Here is a 15,553-nt window from a genome sequence, read left to right as displayed (position 1 = left end):
GAGAACGGCGGATTAATTAACGTAACGTAATTACTGCGCACATTGTGCACGTTGCGACGCTTCAAAACCGCGGATGAAAGGGTCAAAAAAACTTTAAGCCTTTTCATCTTCTGTCTGATCTTAATGTACGAGAGAATATATTCTTCCTTGTTCCTCTCATTTATTGGAAATGCAAATATCTTTGAGCATAATTTTGGTTATTCCAAATATATTTAATTATTCACAATCAATTCCTGCAGTTATTTTGTCAAGCTATAAGTGGGATTTATTCAATAATATATAAAAATATTTTTGATAGTATTTGTTAGTTATAAAGAAATAATTCATAAGAAATATATATCTAGATTTTCCCCTACAAACAAAAAAGTTCTTGGACTGAAAGGGTTGAAAGAACATAGGCCGATTAATGCTTTTTCTTCTAGATGATAAACCGTCGCTCAAACTACTGATCGTTTGCGAATTATTTCTTAGTGGGTAATATCTTGATCGATGGATTATATTTAGATTAAATGATCGATAGTCGATGTAAGAAAAGAAAATGCTTTTATGGTCGTATATAGAAAGTGTGTTGCTCGATATTAATCCCTTCATATTCCTTTTAGATATTTCAAGGCAAGAACATTATTCAACCGAAGTATGTTGTTAAGTATGAAAAATATATTAAAAAATATAGCAACGTATATAAAGTAATGTTAGCAATGTCGAAATTAATTTTGAAATTTTATCGATAATTAATAATTTATATAATATATAAGTATCAAAGTTTAATTAATCACGCTCTTTTTCACGAATAAAAAAAAAATGTTATTAATTCATAAATGTTTTATTCGAATAAAATGCATAAATTTCGTTCAACGTTATTTCCTAATTATTACGAATGTGAAACGTCATATTTTTTAATATATAAATTAAAATACATTTCGGTTCTATCCTTTGATAATCAAAGAATTTTCTCGGCCGTGTAAGTTTTAATAACCGCACTGTTGAGCTTGCAGAGTCATGAAAGTCGTCATGAAAATAGGTTGCGCAAGATGAAACGGTGCGGAAGATCGTTTACAGGAGTCGATGGCTGGTTTTGTATACACATGCAGCGATCCTTGTATCTGGTAACCGAATCGAGGAGTGCGAGCGTGAGAGCCGAAGTGCTCGAATTAAGCCGCCATTCCGGGTCGACCGATTTGTCGAACGACACAGCCGAGGCTGTGAGAACCTCAAGCTCTTTCCCTCTCTCTTGGGTTTGCAGTTCCCGATGAGCTTTATCGAGTGGACCTTTCTCACTTTTCAAGCCCGGGCGGATTTCCGTTCAAATGCACCGAAGAAAAGAAGATTTACAGAGGCGATCCGGAACCGGCTCGGCAGCGGTCACGACAACGGTCGGGCTCGGCAGTCTCTTCTTTCAGGGATTACGAAGTTGACTTTCGCCGCTCAGTGGCGATGGTTGTATATAAAACCCACTTCGTGTTGGAAGAAGGGATTATTGATTGAAATAGGTCACCTCCGCCGGTGGCCTCCGCCTCCTCGATTCCGTCTTTCCATTTGTACTCACGGTAAGATCTCGTCGTAGTCATTTGACCTCTTTTTCAAGAATCCGATGTGACTTGAGCTTTCGCATTGATAAAATTTCTACTATATTGAAAATAAACATCTAACGTGTATAATAATAATAATAATGCAAAAAGCAATTGGCGCGGATCGTAATTAATACTAATCGTCATTGCTGTTGTAATTTTTTATGTCGAATATAGCCATTTTTTTTTTGATAATTTACGTATTATGTTTTAAAGAGCTTTTTGGCGTGTGAAGTAAAAGTGAAACATTACGCGAATTTATAATCTCAGCTGATTTGAAGTTTATAGTGTGACAACATTAGACTACATTTTCCAAATAAACGACTCGCATATTTTCTTTTTTGGAAATCTTCATATGCCTTTTTTTCTCCGGTGGCAACAGAAACGGGAAGATCTACGAGGTGCAATCTTATCTAGCTCCAATAAATTTAATTCGCCGACAGGCGGATTAAACCGTAGTAAATCTCGACTATCTGAAGGTCGAAATCAGACCACTAAATGGATGAGCAGTCGAGGGTATCGTTTGCAATTGACATTATCTTTTTCGCGCGACTTCATCGATTCAGTAACTTAAACTTAAGCATCAAAATAAAAGTATTTGTATATTCAGAGAATCTTTAATAATCAGTTTCAGTCAATATTACGGATTTATATATTATATTATTTATTAATGACATAAGAGTACTAAATAAAATCACGTTAATTATTAGCGTTGAAGTCTAACAATAAGATTAAATTATCGAAAGATTAATGAGCAAAAGGAATATTAAATCAATTTTCAATGTTTTCCGAGGTGTTGGCGTCTTTTTCTGGTAAATATTAGAATTTCCACGCTTTTCGGAAAAGACCCGATATCGAAAATGAAATTATATACGATGCAACTTCATCCCGACATCACGAGTTAGCTTGACGTTAAAAGACGGGAAGGTGCACCGAGGCAAAGCCGTAAAACCAACTGAAACTGCCATTAATAACTTCGAACGAGAGTGCCGAAGTTTTAATGGAATTAATGTGGCTCCGAGGGCTGCTGTTGCTGCAGCAACGCGCCAACATTGGCCATGTGTGCAGCACGCATGCATTGTGCAAAGCACAATGGTACATCATTTACGTAATACTCGCGTGTCGCTCAACAACGTGTTCCAAACATTTTTCATATTTCGAAACAAAGATTTATATCCGATTAATCTATATCATCTATATTCAACTATTCGATTCGACTTTCAAATAAAATGATTATAACAAATATGAAGTATAATTATCATCTCTCATTATGTATCTCTTGCTACGACAATTATAACACGATTTGACACTTTACAGCTGTAAAACTTAATACATTGCTCTATAAAAATTTGTATGAAATTTTCGATAGTTTGAAGATAATAAATGACTTGTTTTTAAGAAAGAAGCGCGATATTTCCTAAATTAACAATAATACGTATTATAAATTAATTATTAATTCCAAATGCCTATGCTGTAATTAATATTAGCATTTCCCTCAAGAGACAGTAGTTGTGTACGAGCATACCTCCTAACTTTTCACATGTACCTTGTACTCACGGACAAAATTAACACACGAAATCCTGACGGAAGAGATCTAAATGCGCTATTGTCGGGAGAGTTCTACATATCAAAACGTAGTTTCGGATCAAATTTGTCCGCCCGTGGTCCCGCAGGAGCTCGTCGTGTCGAAAGTATCTCGCCACGCTGCGTCAGTTCACGCACAGTCGGAAAGTAGCAGTGAAACAAAAGTCCGAACACACAGTTGATCGAGCGACGACTGCGTGACGCACAAGCAGCAGATAATCCTGGATCAAATTTGTCGCGCCTTCCCCGGGGAAAAGCGAAATCGCATGCGGCAGAAACGTGGCGGAAATAAGTCAGAAATGATTTTCGCACGGCGTGCCTAGCGAACTTTGTTATTCCCAGCGACGTATACTATACGAATCGGTCTAGCAGGTTCTCGCCCGCATTGTTTTCTGAACATCTTCGGGCACGCGAATGAATTTCGAGCACATTTTCAACCGATGTTGTTTTATCATTTGCGAAAATTCGTTCATATAAAAATATGAACAAATCAAAATTTATTGTACGCAATATATAATTTATATAGGATTTAATTTATATATAGGATATATATATATATATATATATATATGATTTAATTATTCGGAAGCTCTCTCGTATGTTAATTACATTCGTGGCAGACATAAGCGAAAGATTATGCGAAGCACTCTCGTATACAAATATTTGTCTCTTGAGATAAATTTTCTAAATTATGCTAGTATTTTTTAAAACATAAGTATACGCCAAATTAATTGTAATGTAAAGCCCATGTCTGTACTAAATCTGTATATGTCACAAATTTAAATGCAGATTTGAATAAAAATTTAAATAAAAAATAGATCATAATATTTATCTTCATGTGTAATTGGATATATGTGCGCGCGTTGCGGATGAAAAGAAAAAATTCTTTTTCAAAAAAATTAGGACATATTCTGTCATAAAACAAATTTCTTTTACACGTGTTGAAAATGTTATTCTAATGCAAAAAAAATCGAATTATCTTATAAAACTGATGTAAATATTTACAATTCCACAATCCTATTTCTATAAAAAATATGGTGTTTGATTGGCACGATTTCACATCGTGATATGTTGTTGTTAGGGACTAACAGCAGAGTTTTTTTAAAATCTTTTTCGCATTTATTTGACATGCACTTGTTCACATGTGCTTGTTGCGTGCAGAGAATTGCTTTAGCGCGTATAACATCGCGGGCCGCTACACCATCATAATAACTCGAAATGGACCGAAATGGCACACGACCGACGGAAGTTTTGTCGATGCTATGGTCGCTGTTAGTAAATGGAATTTGTTGCTGCATCTCTCTCGCCACGCCTGCCATTAAAATTATTACGCACGTCGCGTTGCTTCCGTTCGGCAACGATTGGCAAACGATCGATCATAATCATGTCAAAGAGCACAATCCGCAGAAAGATTACAAACGTTCCCTCTTTTAATGTGTTTACATTTTTCTTTCAATACAATAAAACAATATTTTTTAAAAATTTAATTTGCTTTCAAAATAGAATTATACGTTTAGAAAATGGAATTGGTAGAATTAAACTACAACTATTATATGTCTTTCGATCGTGAGTTTGTAAATGTTTTACAATAATGAAATTTATATCGATGTATAAAATTCAAATTGAACCTGATTACTAAACAAATTCGCGCCTTATTTCTTTATATCTCTTTTGAATTTTTCTCGAGTCTATTTGGGAAGGAAATATTCGATACAACATAACATTTTAAATTCGATACACTTAATGCTTTATATTCAATTTGCAGATTAATCGCACTTATGCATTGTTCGCGGAAGCGACAATATATTTCCAATCGAATACATATACAGAGAGGACAATAACCCTTTGTACGATTGTTATTGCTGGTGTGGCGCCGACTCTACACATATACACGTTGCGGTCATGAAAAGGAAAAACTTTAGATATAGAGGTACCACCCCCCTTTATGGTGCATTAAAAACTGGAAGCGGAACGTGCAGGAAGCGAGTTATTTCGTCTAGAAAATATATAAGAACGAAGGAAGGAAAACTCGCGGGCTTTAAATGACGTGCTCGTGACCGTAAAACTGTCAGGGATAAATTGTATGTACGCCGTGTATATTCGACACATCGGGATTGTCGATTGCGATACCACCTACTGAAACAATTTAGACCGAGCTCCGAGAGAGAGAAAGATCTCGTTCGCTTAGCAAATAAAAAGTGAATATGAAACCGATATGTAATCTTCGTTCGAGTTCGATCGATATTGTAAATATGAAAGAATGTATTCTACGTTCACTCGTTACGTTTCATTATCATGAAGAAACGCAGATCTTACTTTCCTGTTTTATAATATCAAAGATCTGCATGCATTTTTCAAAATTATATCGTATACAAATAAGTTTATTTTAATATAAAAAATAAATATATATATATAATAAAAATTTAAAGAATTTAAATCGATTTTCACATAGATATATGAGTTGTATTTGATTTCCTATATTTTTTACACGGAGGGAATTTTCTCTTACAATTAGAATTTATTCCGAAAATTATGGTAATCGTGAGACAATATGATATTGGAAGAATTTTATAAGAGTTTCTTTAATTAATATTTATCCCCATAAAAAATATTAATATGTACGTGTAAATTTTACTATGTACATAGTAAAATTAATCGAACATACAATTTTATATCTTATGGTGGAAGATATTAATATTTTTTTATTGTGGTGTGATATTAATCCGAGAAACTTTAATCAGATTTTTCGAATACCATATTGTCCCATGATTACTATGATTTTCAAGGTAAATTCTAAGAGAAAATTCTCTCCGTGCAACAATTAAAATATCCGTTTGCATACCAACAATTCATTAATATATCAAGAGTCTAAAATGTCAAGTTGACATGTAAACGCACATGCTTTTCGTTAACGCGAGTCACGCGTCCGTTTTCGGCATTGTTACGGCATTGTTGCCGGCAGTGTCGCAGAAGATTATCGGCACGATCCCGGTAAGAGGGCAGAAGTCATCCAATCTCCGAAAGGGAAACTAGTTATACCGTCGGACACGGGTTTGAACTTTGCCACTTCCTGCGAGATACCCCGGGGGATGCGAGGGTCCAAATGGACTGATTTGAAATTCCGCCGTCGCTGTGCGAAGCGCGATGCGACGCGACGAGGAGCGAGAATAGATGTCGTACGAGAATAAACAAATGTCCCATGTCGCGCCTCCGATTCGTCTTGTCCGTAATCGACGCGGAAACCGTCTCGGAAAACTAAACACAGATGCCCGCCGCTGTATATTACAGCTTTATCTAGTGTACGAAAGAGAGAAAGAGAGTTTTCGGTTGATATTTCTCTGATGTGGATTTTCGAAGGATATACTTGATATAACTTAATATAATTAAGCACTTCAAATCTATGAATTTCAATTTAATATATATTTTAACGTGACATTTCGGAGAGAAAATTATGAAAATAATGACATGTTAATTATAAAATTCACGACGAATCCAGACCGAGTTAATTATCCGCACGTCAGAGAATATTAATTAGCACTTTACTGATATGAATATGATGAGGTATTCGTAATGTCGCGGGCCGATGATACGGTTGTCATGTGCAAGTGATGCGTTCTGTATTTACTCTAAACACATATCATGCACAAATGAAGCAACAATTATGGATTCGATTATGGATACCTAATCAAATCAATGTTTGCTCAATTGCATCCCGATCGATATTTGATTACAATAATGAAAAGGAAGAGAAAAGACGAGAGGGAGGATAATCTGACATCCGTCATACACATTTCAAACTTCTCAGTGTCGTTTCTCGCAGTCGAAATATATAGAGGAAGAAAGAAAACGTGGTTTTAAATTCCACTTTTGTCAGCCGCGAGAGAACACAACGGGAACGGACACGTCACAAGAAATTCAATCCCGGCTCTTTATGCCGCATCGCATCGCGACGGCTAAAAGCATTCGCGTGATGACAGTTTGTTTTACGAACGGACTTGTTCACCCCTCAACCTCTGGTTGCGACGCTTCTTTTGCCCTGTTCTATCACCTACAACTATAACTATCCACTTTCTCTACTATTGCGACTGCAGCAGCCGCGTCGCTCATGCAGATCCTTGTGATTTTATAGAAACGACAATAGATCAAAAGAAAGGTCGACTTTGTAGGCAATCCCTTTTGGGAACACGAGTGGGAACATGATGAGAGAGAAGAAATTGGAGCATATTTTCCAAAAGTCAGCGGTGCCGAATTTTACCAACGGCCCAAGGGTCAGTACTAGATAAAATAAATCAATACTCCGAATCTGGAGCGAACAACGTTATTGTAAGACTTGGAAGTAGACGAAAGAAAAATATACGAGATGTTTTGTGGCGAAAAAATATATACAGAGACATTTCCTGTCAAAATTCAGCAATGCATTTTCTAAATTAAAATATAATTTTCTTTGTTGAAACTTTATGTGGAGAAGAAATAACTTATGCGCGTGTGTGTGAATATTGATATAAATAATTAAATATTTAAGTTATAGATATTTTCGGACCTATATTTTTCGCGCCTATTTCTCCATATGTAAGTTTCGAGATTAATTTATATATGGAACTTAGTGATCTCAAACCAAGAGATACAGTTCCGAATAATTAATTTTTCGTGCTTTGGCTCTGTTGGCCGATTTAAAAAAAAAATCATATTTATATTCTTAATATTGAGAGCCGATAAAAATATTTTTTTATAGATATTTAAGTTAATTTCAAGGCGAAACGCCTTGTATAGATAAGTAGATTAAATATGGAATATGATAATTTTTACATACAGAATTTACGAAACTCAGAAAGAAACGCACCAATTATGGCTTCGAGAATATTATAATTTTTACCGTTTAGTAAATTAGCATAATTTAAAGAGTAAACTTAAACACAAACTTTTTATCTCAAACATATAAATTTATTCTTGAGATTATTCATTATATTTATTATTGAGATTTAAAAGTATAAGTATCTTACAATTAGGACCAAATTAATCAAATGCCTTTTTTTATCAATTTCTTTATTTTAGTATTAGAACACTTTTAATGAATGGTCTAATATTAAAATGAAAAAATTTACAGAAAGTGGAGTTGATTAGTTTGGATTAAAAAAAAAATCAATTTGTTATTATATTACATATACAGTATTGAAACGAGTTCAATCTGATGGTGGTTTTTAAAGTGACCCGGCAATTAATGGTAGGACTAAATTAAGTTTATTGGCAAGTTTTCTTGATTGGCAAGTTCCTTGATTGTTACCGCAATATTTTCTCTCATCGGAAATTTCAATTAACAGATCTTCATCGAAGTATAGAACAGAACAGTTGAAATTTCATCAACTGAAGCATAGTTATCAGATCTGTGGACTTTTTGAAATTGGAATTGTATCTCTTTTAATTCGCAAAAAAATTATTTTTTATTTCTGAAATTTTGCGCGAATCCCACAGGCGTTATGAAAATTTTTGCGATTTCATAAATGATGCATCGAGCCAATGCAATTGCTATATGTGTACCTAAATAGAAATTATTTACGACGAAATGTCATTAGCAGCGATTTAAATTTATTATAACACGACACTGTTTTGAAATAATTAATCCATTTCATCCAATATTGCCGGGAAGTATATCACAATAAAGCTCGTTACAATCACTCGATAATGAGCAGGGGAAGAGAGCACGTCTCCATTATTTTGAACAAAATTATTTTGATCTGAATGCAAACATTTGAAACGCTCAAATAGAATGAGGGATTGAAATGAGATCGATGCAGAACTAATTAATAAGTGTGTCACCAAATATTACAAGTATGTGTACAACAATTTGTTACACAAAGCACGTTAAATAAAATGTAATAGATTAAAATGTAATTATATTCGAGTTGCATTACCATTATTTAATTATTATGAGTTACCATTATTCAATTATTATAATTTACTACAAAAACTCTCTCTTTTACTGTTTGTACTTTAAATATATGTATATAAATATTTGAAAGAAAATAGTTGATTTCACTTGATGTTACTTTACGTTTAATTACATTGGTTTACGCTATTTATCATTTTTTTTTAAATGTGCTTTTTATTAATAATTTATCAACATTTATATAATTATTACTTTTTGATTGTAGACTTGATAAGGACCTGAACTAAGGTCGAAACGTTGTCTGAATTTTGAATAAATAACTAAAGAATAACATTGCCAGTTGTGGTCGGTTTATTAACACATTTTACATTTTTATAAATATTTGATTAATAATAATATTCATAAAACATCCGTAAGATATTCATATTTAATCATTGAAAAATATTTTTCACGAGTAACGCCGCATTCTTTCGGAGCGAAAATGCTCCGATTCCTCAATTTGTTCGCACTTCGGAAAAGTATGCTATCGCTCAGTCATGTCTTCTTCCTCGTCCGGAAGACGAGGATACTGTGATATATCGCGTCTATTTTAAATCGCAACTTCGGTGCGTATTATCATGCGTGAAGAAGGATGACGGGCGATCATATCCATACACAGCGTATATACGCGCGCTCGTTCGATAAAGACACCGTTCAAGAGTCGGGGGAAGAGAGAGCATTATGATGAATCGCTCCACATAAAGTGGTCGCGAAGTGCAGCTGGCAACGTATATCCGGAACCAAAAGGGTACTCCGAAACGTGACTCCGCGCCGAGCAACATTTCACATCGGACAGAAGATGTTCCCGGCCGTAAAGCCGTTACTAGCGTCGGTATTTACTACGGACGTTCCCTTATCTCTCTCTCTCCTTCCATTCTCTCCTTCTCTCTGTATTTGGCATATAAAATCGACCGTAACGCGAAAGTAGCAAGAACGTCTCGCGCGCGCTCGATCTCTCTCGTTTCCCTCTTTGTTTCAATTCCCGCCGACTAGACGACGTTATTGTACAGCAACGTTATTGTATTTCTCGCGATCACGAGACGTATTCTCGCCACGATTCAACGCTTCTATTTTAATGCTAATCGCCATCATTTGATTCCGAGACTGATTCTCTATAGCTGTTATCATATCATATATGGAGAAAATTTGCGCGAAATGTTAATTCCGAATAAAATTTATTACTAACAATGACGTGAATGAATTCATATGAGATAAAAGTGCGAGTGTTTACTCTTTAAATTGTTGCTAATTTGTTTATCAATGGAAATCATAATTATTCTCGATGCAATAATCCATTTAATGCATTTCTTTCGGAGTTTCGTAAATTCTGTATGTAAAAGTTTCGTAAAATTGCAACGATTGCCACACGAATGCAGCTGAAGTATTCGCCTGTATAAATCAACGACGATTTTATCGTGACTCAATTAAATTGTAAATAATTAATTTACCGCAGACTAGCGGACGATAATGAAATTGGTTTAAATTGATTACATCGCTTGATTCCATAAACGCTCGTGTGTTTTGCGTCGGCATACGTTTCACGATAATGAGTTACGACGCGCGGACATTTTCGAAGGATTAACTTGTACTAAAAGCGATTTAAACTGTTAGTCTTGGTGTTTCGATATGACATATATATATATATATATATGCATAAATCATTAAATGCACCGAGTAATCATAGTATTGCGGTTATTTAATTATTGATACTATAGTTAATTTGCAATTTCGACCTTACTATGCATAGCATAATTGTCAATCAGTAAATCACATTTTTATCAATTACAAAAATTTCTTATATACATATATAGTAATGCATAATAAAATTGTAAATAAAGTAACATAAAATTATAAATTACACACGTTCAATTTGCAATAAATATTTTTTTTACTTTTTTTTTTATCTATTTAAAGAATTATTTGAAAATTAAAATAATGTAAATTGATTGTTATTTTAAACCAAAATTTTTCAATAAATTCTTTAACTATAAATTACAATAATAAAATTGATAAATTAAATTTTTAAATACATTGCGATTTATTCTGTAACATTCAATATTTTTCAATGCATTTAATTATCATTTTTTTCATTAATAAATTATAATTGATTTTATATGTATAAAAGAATTTCATGTAATCAAAATAATTGTCGGCTATTGCACGGGAAATTGATACAAACTACTAAGAAAATTTTTTTTAAGACTGACCGATTGCTGAGGTTGCAATCGATAATCCAATGAATCCAACGCCGAAGTAATCGAAATTCTTCAAGTAATCCCACTGGTCCAACGATGTACCTATATCACTTTACACTCACAAAGTATTTCACTATTGCACTTATCGAAATTTTTCGTTTCACTCTCGATTTTTTCAAAGTATATTGAATATAAACACGTAATTCACACACACAAATACGACACTGAAATTATACTGTACTACTTCACAAGCGCGAAAATATATATTTCGACGTTATACTTTCGATATCACTGCACTTCGCGAAAATACTTCGATGCTGCTCTTTTCAACATCATTGCACTTCACGGACGCGAACGCGAAAATACTTTGACGCAACACTTTTCGATTCCATTGCACTTTACGAGCTCGAACGTATCTCTCGCGATTATACTTTTAGACGTCATCTAAATATCGTCGGAAAAGTGAGAGAATAATTTTGAACGCTGTCATTTTAGATGATCGTAGCCGCGACGTTATTATAATGCTCCGAGGTTTCCGAGATCGCGAACTGAGAGGATTAAAAGTTAAGGGATTAAAGGGATTAACTCACCGTCTCGATATTGAAATATTGATGTTATCGAAGTATTCCGTTTTCGTCGTGTGACTTTACGATTTGAGAACGTTTTTCGCGCCATTTTCGACGATTTCCGTGAAATTTTCGACTATTTTCAGCGGATTTCGTGACCGCGACGTCTCTCGAAGCATCTCGACTCGAAGCCGCTCTCGTTTAATCTCTTAATTTAAAAAATAGAATAATATAGTCAATTTGACAAGTCAAAGCTTTTTGAGAATGTTGCGGTTATGATTCGACCGGCGATCGTCGAGATTGAATTACTTGAGCCGTTTACGTCTTTCAGATGTTATAAAACATCGATGTGTTAAGAAAGTCGACAAATACTTGACCGCAGAATACTCTGAAGCAGATTCTTCCGCACGGAATCACGAGACGAAGGTTCGCGTAATAACGATGAGGGTCAACGAGGCGGCGGTCGGTGCTAACTTTATCATGTGCGTACTTACATACAAGTGTGTGTAAATGTAATATATTACATAAAAATAAGTAAAATTACATATGTAAAATTACAAATAATAAATGTAAAATTACACGATAAATAATAAAAAATATATACATAATATTTTTATTATTTATCGTGTAATTTTACATATGTAATTTTTTTTACGTATTTTTATGTAATATATTACATATTTTTTTCGACTATGTTCGAGCTCAAACTATGTTCGAGAGAGAATTAAATATCGATAAAATCGCCGAATTTGTTCTACACTGTAAAAAAATATGTAAAGTTACATAAATAATAAAAATATAATGTATATATTTTTATTATTTATGTAACTTTACATATTTTTTTTACACACAGTGTGGAACAAATTCGGCGATTTTATCGATATTTAATTCTCTCTCGAACATAGTTTCTAGGAAATAATCAATTCTGCGGGGACTCGAGTCGTGTACATAGCCCGTCTCCTCGTATGTTTGCGCGCACGTGCCCAAAAATCTTATCTCCACGTGCGATTACGTCGCGTCCCGTTACCCCCGTAGCGTAGATCGATGCGACTAATTGTTTGCCATCGGGAACTTTGCCGAGACGACATTCCGTAGTCTGGTCACGCGCCACCGACGCGAAATCCGCCGGCAAAATGCAATTTAATTAATCGTACATTCGCGTTCAGGCGGCGTGGCGTTGTTGCGCGCACATGTAAGCCGCAAAACGCTTACGGGCCGCGCCGCTTCGTAATAAAGTTTTTATCCGTTTCACCGTTATCCGCGATCCGCGTCGTTCCTCCCGACGATATCGCGGCGTAACGTGCGCCTGTGTAAAAAAAAAAAAAAAAAAAAAAGAAAAAAAAATAGAAAAAATATCCGTCCTACACTCGAAAACGCACGTCGGATTCCGTTACATTTCTAAGAATTATTCTATCTTAAAAGTAATACACATTGAGTAATATTATTTAAATATAAATTTGCTATATAAAAAAGTATACATTTTCTAAAACGATTAAAGATAATATATACGTATATATGTGTACACAGTTGGAAAAATTTGTGTATTCTTGTTAACAACGGTCCCCGTTAAAATTTGTGCTAAATATTTAACACATTCATGTGTTAATTTAGCGTATTGCTGTTGTGTTAATTGAACTGTTGAATTATTAAAACAATTGAAATAAATGTAAAAATAACACATTGTGGATCTATTTTTAATATTATACACACAATAAATATGTTCAATATTATTTTAGTGACAAGATTTATCTGTTAGAATTTACAGGACAAAATGATGATTTTATTTTATTTAATATAAGTGGGGACGATGAAATGTAAAATTAACCTTTTTTTTAGTTAATTGTTGCATTAAAACTATATGTTAATTTTACACAAAATTAATTGTAAGTTCACTCTTTGCATTTATTTTGTAAAAATATTAACACATAGTATTCGTCATCATTTAATATATACTCGTATGTTAAATGAACACAAAAATTTCTGTAGACTGTTTGGGACATGTGATATTTGTTATTTAATGAAACACAAATTTTCCAAATGTGTATAATAATACAAGTTTGTGAAAAAAAGAAAGCTTAGAGCAAATTTGCCGCGAATTTGTATCGAAGTTCTAAGATTCTTCGAGAGAGACACATGAACTTTGTATTGATGTCAAACGGATCATTAATCCCGAGAGTGCGAGAGGAATGGAAGGGAAGCAAATCTATTCGGATTGAACCGCGCATATCGATACGGGGATAAGTTACCGGGAGATGTCATGTTACTCCGTGTCGAGATTGTCTAACATGCGCTTCCTGCTCTGTGATCCGGGGCACTATCGATACCGTCGATTATTCACCGGAACTATCCAATTGAACTTTGCTTGCCAAGGGCGTACTTCGTATCCCAGTGCCACGAAACTTGTCTCACGTACGAGCGAAGGTAATTCTATCCTAGGGTTGTCCGAAGGCGTTCCGATGCATGGTGGGGTTGTAGTAACTAGTCTTTCTTTAGCAGGAACATCCCCTCGATCCCGACAAAGTCGAAGGAACTCGTTGTTCTCCGAAGGACGATTCCGTATTCGATTCGGAAGAACCTCCCGCAAAGGATATGCAAAAGATATGTTATAAGTTATGTGAAGATGTGATAATAAAATTCTACGTAAAACATTACGAAATTAAAAAAGAAGTTAAATTCAAAGAAATTTAATTTAAAAAGTTAAAAATAGATAAAAACATTGATTACTGTTTATTGCACATCTGTTAAAAAACTCTGAATAAAATATGAACATTTTTCAATCAATAAAGATATGAGAGAAAAAATACAAATTATTTTTTCTAACATAACGTCTTCACCAAATAAGAAAACAACACATCTACAGTTGCTTGTCAATCTACTAGTTTTGGCGTCGAATATTTTTTCCGGAAATTGAATACTTCATTGTTTGCACAATAAATTTACTTGCGACGTTGCGTCGTCTCGTTGTGTACAGATTGTACATCCCTGTATATGGAAGGACTATTTTGAATAACTATATTTAGTATCCATGAAGGCTACGAGAAAGAAAAACGATAAATTCCCTCGAGAAAAGTGGAATAATTTAATATGTCGAATGTTTGTACGTATAATTATAAAACGAAAAAAACAGATGAATTAAACAGAAAACCGATTATGTAAGAAAAACGAACAGAGAACAATAGAGATAGATATTCACATAATTGGCATATAAAAATATGCAAAAGAATTCAGACGAGAAATTTGCATAAAAATAAATCGACATAATAAGGAGAACTCTCTAAAAATAAATTAATATAGTTTAATTAGTTGAAATTAATTTAATATTTAATTTTTATTATACAATTATATGTTCATAAATAATATTGAACCATGTAATTAATAGCAGTAAAGAACATTTATTTTGTGTGATATTTTAGTTTACTGAAAAAAATCGTAAAAATCCAAGAAAAAGAATTTGAATAAGTGTCATAAAAAGCATAGCAGGAAATTTTCTTCGTGTCGGAAAAGTCATTCTCGTCGCAAGTCCATGGAGAAGAATCTAACGAGATCGTCGCCTTTTGTTCCGTTCTCCGCTGTCCGGAGATCTCCATTTGTAACTTTAAATTCGTAACCGACAGCATATTTCAGATGCGATATAAAATGAATGTAATACGATTACGTCGTACGTAAGGCGAACGGGGTGTAAAACTCGAGACTCAAGACGGTACGAAAACTTCTTCA

The sequence above is a fragment of the Nylanderia fulva genome, unplaced genomic scaffold, assembly GCF_048542155.1.
Source record: "Nylanderia fulva isolate GAGA-0341 unplaced genomic scaffold, ASM4854215v1 Scaffold49, whole genome shotgun sequence".
NCBI classification, from domain to species: domain Eukaryota; kingdom Metazoa; phylum Arthropoda; class Insecta; order Hymenoptera; family Formicidae; genus Nylanderia; species Nylanderia fulva.
This window is presented reverse-complemented; position numbering follows the sequence as displayed.